Source organism: Battus philenor, unplaced genomic scaffold, assembly GCF_028537555.1.
Source record: "Battus philenor isolate CCGP_79_NKW_IND1 unplaced genomic scaffold, ilBatPhil1.0.hap1 SCAF_2, whole genome shotgun sequence".
Taxonomy (NCBI): domain Eukaryota; kingdom Metazoa; phylum Arthropoda; class Insecta; order Lepidoptera; family Papilionidae; genus Battus; species Battus philenor.
In genome coordinates this window covers 17,289,622-17,297,500 of record NW_027181682.1, presented here as the reverse complement: position 1 = coordinate 17,297,500, position 7,879 = coordinate 17,289,622, and the positions used below count along the sequence as shown (strand labels likewise).

Genomic DNA, 7,879 nt, shown 5'->3' with positions numbered 1-7,879 from the left:
GGTTAAGGCGTCTGACTAGAAATCAGATTCCCTCTGGGAGCGTAGGTTCGAATCCTACCGACTGCGAATATTTTTTATAGTTTTATATATCAAATAATATTTTATACTAAAAACAGTGCAGTCATTTGTATCACGCCTATGGCCATATTTCAGCGTGTGACGTGTGATGTTAGCTCTCGAAAAAGACTTGCATGACTATACACCAAAGAAACTTGTTTATAAATACAGTAATACCCCGCTTTACGCGACCCCGTTATACGCGGTTTCACTATAACGCGAATTGCAAATTTCGCGCTCAAATGCCTCGAATTACGCGAAAGAGTGCATATAAATATAATGTAGTCATCAACTTCTCTATGGTGTCTTGACCATCTGTCAAACAATTAAAAACAGTGTTGGGTGTTATGAACGTATTTTACAAGAACGTAAACAAAAAGTTACCCAAAAGACAATAGATGTATTTTTCCGTAAAAAATAAGAGTATGTGTTGCATAAAGTGTTCCCAGAAATAAAGTGATTGATTAAAATGATTTGTATTTTTTTGTAATAATTTTTGACTATGTTTAATCATAAACCTCGTTATACGCGAATTTCAGTTAACGCGATTTTTTTTGGAACGTATCCCTCGCTTAAAGCGGGGTATTACTGTACTTTAAATACACAATGAAACTTATTTATCCAACAGTTACACAAAGTAAAAGTTAATCAATATAAACTAACTATGCTATTTCACGAGATACCACATCGGAGAGAGCGTGCTCATGGACACGATACAAAGATCCTTTCTTAAATCTGGTCGGGCCTGGGCGCTGGTGGGAGCCGTGCCTGCCGGCTCGTGGTCGCCACTTGAGATACTTTTGACTCCAACGGCCATCGTACTAGCGATGTCCCCCGCCCACCGCCATTTCAGACGCGTAATTATACGAGCTACATATTGTGTGTTTCTATATACGTTTTATATTTTCATTGTTATGTTTTATAGTACGGTATTTTATATTAGATTACATTTTAACACCTTCTTTTCTTTGTCTATTGACATCAAATCCTTGACAGTTGGTGATAGGCACTCTTAATTTAGTCTATGGTCTGTTTTTTTTTTAAAGTGATTTACTTGAATGATTTCCTCGCATTGTTTTCCATGAGAAATATACGGGCTTCAAAAAATCTGAATTGTTTTGATAATTTCTCAAATTTTACACTGTTTAAGTTGCGTAGCTTTATGTGCTTAAGTATAAAGATCACTCACACGTGCAACGGCGCGCACAAATCAGTTAAGTTAACACGGGCACCAAGTTAGCTATTGCGTCAGATTTATAGGTCGGCGGGCGGGCCAGCACGTGTCGAAAATAGGCGGCAACAAAGTGTACACAGTCCATTGCCTCTAATTTATATAGCAGATAAACTAGCCGGGAATTCAATGCATTCGAGCACGGCGATGTACTGTAATTTACTTATTTATCGCACAAGTGATTTATTGTTCGATGATACAATGTAACGTGTTAAGTTTAATAAGACTTTCACGAGGATACTTTGCTGTAATGGTATGAAATAACTCTGTGATATATACCTCATAAAGTTTTTCCTTTATAACTTTGTAAAGCTGCACCACATAAGCTGCCTTGTAAGAAAAGGACAAAGGTTTGTGTAATTTCACTTCAACAACACCACCTGGTTTATTCATCAACACTGAGGCACCTCCAAGATCTCCTATGGTACTGACCGGAGTCTACCAGTATTGTTCCAAGACTCCAGAACAAACTTAGTTAGATCTTTTTACAGTCACTTTCACAAATATTCTTATTACAGTATAAAAAATAATACTCAAACAATAATATAATACACCTATTCCCCCATTTACACGGTAGATACGTTCCTGAGAAAAACGTGTAAATCGAAAATTAAAAATTTTCAAGTCAAAACCGTGTAAATCGAAAAACTTGCAGAAAATACACAATTTTGCTATTTAACGGTTGTGATTTTTTTTTCAATAATTTTAGGTGTCCACAGAAATAAAAATAAAATGAATTGACAAGTTAAAATATTTAAAATATTACGGAAAAACTGCTTTTTTTATTTAATTACAGTATACATTAAACAGAAGAACAAAAAAGAAATTACTCTCATTCTTTTTTTCAGAATCGAAGGTTCGAATTAACTTTCACCGCTCGAAGTTATTTGTGCCGATTCGATGTTTGAAGCAGAAATATTTACAATATGAGAGATGGTAATAAAATCGGTTATTAAAACAAAAAAAAAACTTTTTTGGAAAACCATGTAAAAGCGAAAACGTGTAAAACAAGTACCGTGTAAATCGGGGGATAGGTGTATTGTATATTATTATCAATGTTGCATGACGCAGTAAACTTTAGTGAACATATCGCTATCATAATAAACAGCCGGAATAAAATCATAAAATAAAATCACCCTCTATAAAGACATTCATGCGAATTTGCAAATATATAAATGAATAAAAAATTATCACTAGATTATTATTATTTAAAATTTATTAAACAATAATTAAGAAAATACAGTCTAGGTACATTTTGAAATGTCCGCAGATTATTCCATTTATGAATAATTAAAAATGAAACTTTACTACATCGATTTACATTCAAACAGCGCTATGATTTCTTTTAACAACAACATAAATAAATAACAGACAAACAGACAACGTAAATAACAACTCAGAGCGCTCTACAAGAATAAACAAAGTACGAACTTCGCTGTAAATAAGAAGGAAGCTTGAATTTATAATTCTGTAACATCCCAACCATATAATACAGGGTGGCCCATAAGTCCTTTGAAAAGTAAAATTTGAATAAAACGAACAGGGCGCGCGTGAGCGGTGCAGGGAAAGGGGGGGAGTAACTTCGGTTTCTGGGAATTTATTCGAGATGGAGCGTTTTACCGGAGGGGACCTTGCGTTTTGTGTGCGCGAGTTTAATAAAAACGACAATTCGGCAACCGTTGCGCGGCGTAAATTTCGAGAACACAAAGGTTTACACAATTTTGACGACACTCCAACTCTTCAAACGATTAAGAACTGGGTTGCTAAGTTCGAGGAGACCGGTTCGACGTTAGATAAACCGCGGTTGGGTCGCCCAAGGACCTCACGTACGGAACAAAACATAGACACAGTGACACAGTCTATTCGCGAAAATCCGACACAGTCAACTCGTAAGCGCGCCAGAGCATTAAACGTATCCAGGACATCGTTACAACGGATTTTGAAGAAAGATTTACATATGCACCCTTACAAAATTCAGTTGGTTCAAGAATTAAAGGAAACTGACGGTATTCAAAGACAAAATTATGCGAATGAAATGTTGAATCGGTTTACTTCCTTCAATAACATAATGTTCTCTGACGAGGCTAATTTCCATCTTAACGGGCATGTTAGTAAACAAAATTGCCGCTATTGGAGCCCCATCAATCCAAAACTTAAGCATCAGAAGCCCTTACATAGTCCGAAAGTGACTGTTTGGGCCGCTATGTCAGCCCATGGTATCCTAGGGCCTTACTTCTTTGAGGATGGCAGAGGGCGCGCAGTTACTGTTACGTCGGAGCGATATGTGGCTATGATCGAAGAGTTTTTCATACCCGAATTGCAAAACTTTGCAGGCTTTAATGCCAGGACGTGGTTTCAACAGGATGGGGCCACTTCTCACACCTCTAACACTGCTATGCCCGTTATCCGTCAACTTTTTCCTGGCAAAGTGATCTCTAAGAGAGGAGACATTTCCTGGCCTCCACGTAGTCCAGATCTCACCCCGATGGGTTTTTTTTTGTGGGGCTACCTTAAGGCTAAAGTATACGACACAAACCCGCGGTCAATTGAGGCCCTAAAAGAAAACATCCGCAGAGAAATGACAAGCATTACAGCAGTGACGTGCCGCGCAGTCATCGACAATTTTAGACGTCGTTTGCAAGAGTGCCGTGATCGCAACGGATTACATTTAGAAGACGTTATTTTCAAAAAATAATTCCCGTTTTTTAAGCTTTTTTTGTAAATAAAAATTTAATTCATAATGTAATTAGTTTTATTTTAATAATTTTTTTTCATATCAAAGGACTTATGGGCCACCCTGTAGTTATTTATTTGAGTTAAATCCTTCGCGGGCTTCGCAAATTTTTCTATTTAACTTTGTCATTCTACTTTCAATAATTATATCTCTTTTTTAACAATGTACGGTATGTATTAAAAATACTCTTATGCGGTATTTTGTATTAAAAGTTTAGCTGTACCTGTGTAAATTTAACAAAAAAAAATTATACTTTTTTAGATTTTTTTTTAAATTACATAAATTTTAATATCGAGCAACTAGAAAGGTAATCATTCGTACGCTGTTTTCCTTTTAATTCAAATAAGAAATGAACTGTCACGGTAATATATGAAATTCGTTAACATGAAAAAAATGTAACTAAACTTTAGTTATATAACTCTTTAACTGGGTTTATATTATAATGTGTGCATAGAACATTGTTCAATTTAATTTAAAAAGAACAGCTGTTTAGTTTCTGGGCGGTTCTTTTGGGCAGATCTGCATTTCGAGTCGACGGTAGCTTACTTATATTACACTGATCTATTCATTAGATTAAAAGTGTATGTGAAGCGTATTTGAATTAAAATATTTTTGATTTTAATATTTGTCAGGTATACACAGGTCACACAGGAGTTTAGAGCTAAACGTTGATGCAAACTAGAGCGAGGACGGGTTAGGTAATGTATTCAATTCGCAATTGAAAATTCATGATTTCACCTTAGACGAGGGACGTGATCAGCGCCTCGCACGATGCTCTGTTCGCCAGGGAAACCCGCGGAACATTTTGTGACTCGCAACGAATATATATCGGAATAAAAATGCATTGTCCCAAAAATGTTGGAACATAAAATAATATGTACTTATTTTTGTAGTAATACTACGAATCGTCTTTGCCTGATCTAAACGGTTCACTGTCTAAATTCAGAAACATCTAATTTCTAAGACAGGCGTATCATTCGTCATATAGGCAATACATTTTTACTTGTGAGGAAATCTTTCATGGGAGGTATCAGAGAGGTATCTCTGCTGTGGGCGCAAAGAAAGGGTTATAATTGTAAAATCCTACAGGCTTTTTGAACGCCTTTTGTTGAAACTACGGGAACGCTTTCGCATACTACCGCAGTTTCAACGGCGGTGGCCTAGTGCCTGAATCCTTACTTGCGACGGATCACCCTGACTTCGTTGCCAAGATATGCTAAGGGGGTTGGTGAAAGGTGCGATATAACACCCTTCGACGTCCAGGTCTCCGACTGTGGATGGGGAACTTAGATCTTCTTTCTCTCTCTGTGTCCGCAGCTTCCTTCGGCGACATCACTTTTTCGCAGGAAGCTATACCAGCACTCCATAACTGCAACTCCAAAACTTGGACAAATATAAAGTTGAGACAGGTCTGAAGACAGTTCTAAAAAGACCACTTGGACGTCGAAGCCTGCGGTGGATAGAACCTCTCGTGTTTTTCTTTTGATTGGCCCCGTTTTTGGAGTCTCACGTACGAAAATTACATTTTGGGTGGACAGAAACAATGTCTTATTAAGTATTTATTCATATCAATATTTTTATTTCTTCTCTCTTCTTTTATCCGTCTCAATATCTTTCACTATTTCATATTTTTTCGATCACATTATCTTTTATTTTCTTTTCATACCTCATTATCTCTCACACGTCGTCTCTCATCCTTTGCCATTCCTTCTGGATACTGATTTTTAACAATTTTTTTATTTATTTCTGTGTTCATTAATAATTTGTTAACAGTAAAATTTTACTAAACACATTTTTTTCGTTATAAGCTTTTTAAATTATACCTATGTCTATTATTATGTATATACTACTACTTTTCCATTTTTATCACATATTGTTTCCTCCTTTATTTATCACCTGACTATTGTGTTTTCTCACTTTTTATAACTTCTTCTATCACCTTCCGGCAATGATAAATAAGTGAGTAAAAACAGTAAATAAAAAGTCTTGCGGCTTGTTTGTGATTGTAATGTTTTCTTCTTCTATCTTTTCTTGCAAACAACACTGGTACTCAGTTCTTAGCGCGCCACTGGACAGCCGGTGATTAGGCGCGCCACGGCCTAGTCCACTGCAAGGTTACATGTGCATGAGGGATTCTCCTTGAGTTTAAACTCAGTTTTAAAAGTTTCCTAAAAGAAAGATATATAGGGTGATTGGTTATTGGTGTGAGAGTTTTTAAGGGCTGAATTATTTATAACATACTAAACAAAACGATCACTACGAAATATGTTACAATAATCTATTTTTTCTATTGGAATGCGGTAAGCCTATAAATTCTGACTGTAATCCTCAAGGACATATAGTATACATATTGTAATCCGTATATAGAAAATGTTTTTTTTTACTATGTTTTCATTACATTATTTATTATTTCTGAAGCCATTGATTTTTGGACCATGTAACAATTAACAACAAACATGCTATTAAGTTGCCTCTTTGAAACTGTTATACCTTTATGTAACTATCTTTAATTTCAGCGTGCCTAATCAGAGGAACAATGATATATAATAAAAAAAAACTACAATACAAAGAGTATACAGGGCGTTGATAAAGTGGCCTAGGTAATATAAGATACTTACTAAAGTACTTTTCAAGGGCTAATGGAAAATGCAGAAAATTTCTACAGGATGTGAGTTTATTACATTTTCCAGGACGTTGCTTCTGAACATGTATATTGCATCGGGCACTCAGGACTCTGTACTTGGAAGTATATTGCGAGATTGCATTCCAGGACTCGCTCCTGTTATTGTCTACTTTACTTTTATAAGAAGTGACGGGGGCTTAAGATATGTGATTGCCTGAAACTTTATTATTGTCCACTGTCATTTTTTTAAATGCGTCTGTTTTAAGAACCTTTTGTTGCCATTGCTATGTGTGTTTAGACGTTACCTATTCTTCTCATAGTTTTTCTTGCTTTCCATTCTGTCATTCCTGTGTCCTTTGACTTTCATGGCTTTAAAACACAGTTTTAATCACAGGTAAATTTTGGTATCACAGTATTAACGTATTTTTATTTCATTTAATTATATTTTTTCTTGCTATATATTTTTGTTTTTACAATTTTTAGTCAGCACCTTTTTATTTTTTTTTCACAGTTTTTTACAGTATTTACCTACAGTTCATCTGTCTTACCCTTTCATTCCATTTTCCCTCTTTTTCGATGCCTTTCATCCATCACCTCATTCTTCTGGTCTTACAATATTTATTTTAACTTTATTTTACAGAATTTGCTTCAGAGTCTTACCCAAGCCTTGTACATTCTTAAGTCTTATTTTTATTTATTGCATACTGCACTACCTTTCTGCGGTCGTTGCCCATTATTTTTGCTACCAACTCGACTTCGGAAGCAGAACGGAGTCCCAAAAACACAGGACAACCGGCGAGGAACAAAAACTTTGGGAGTTGACGTCACGTATCTTCCAGGTATTTGGTTCAGGAATAAGATCAAGATCCTTTTGTAACCTTAGATAAATGTTTAGATCATTTGGCAACGGAAACCTTTAAATCTTTTACGCCTATTTCCTATAAACCTGTATAAATTGACCACTCTCGATCACTCAAAACATGTTTCCATTAAGATATTTATTATTTACTAACTATGCCCGCGACTTCGTTCGTGTAGCAAAATAATTATTAAATTTATTGTTTTATTTAATTATAGTATTTTTCTATAACCTAAGATATTTCTTATTACACCAGCTACCTGGCTGTATAAATCCCCTCAAAACCGGTCTATGTATCAGAGATTAGGCGGTACAAACTGATAGACAAACAAAAAATTTAAAAACATGTAATATATTCATATGTATAGTTAAAAG

The 7,879-nt window shown here is 35.4% G+C and overlaps 1 non-coding gene across 1 annotated transcript in view; it reads left to right on the top strand.

Moving 5' to 3' along the window:
- TRNAS-AGA (transfer RNA serine (anticodon AGA)) overlaps nucleotides 1–66 on the top strand; it is an 82-nt gene extending 16 nt beyond the window's left edge. The window contains exon 1 of the tRNA in view: nucleotides 1–66. This exon is cut by the window's left edge and continues 16 nt beyond it. This is a non-coding gene — a tRNA (tRNA-Ser).
- The last annotated feature ends 7,813 nt before the right edge of the window (nucleotides 67–7,879 follow it).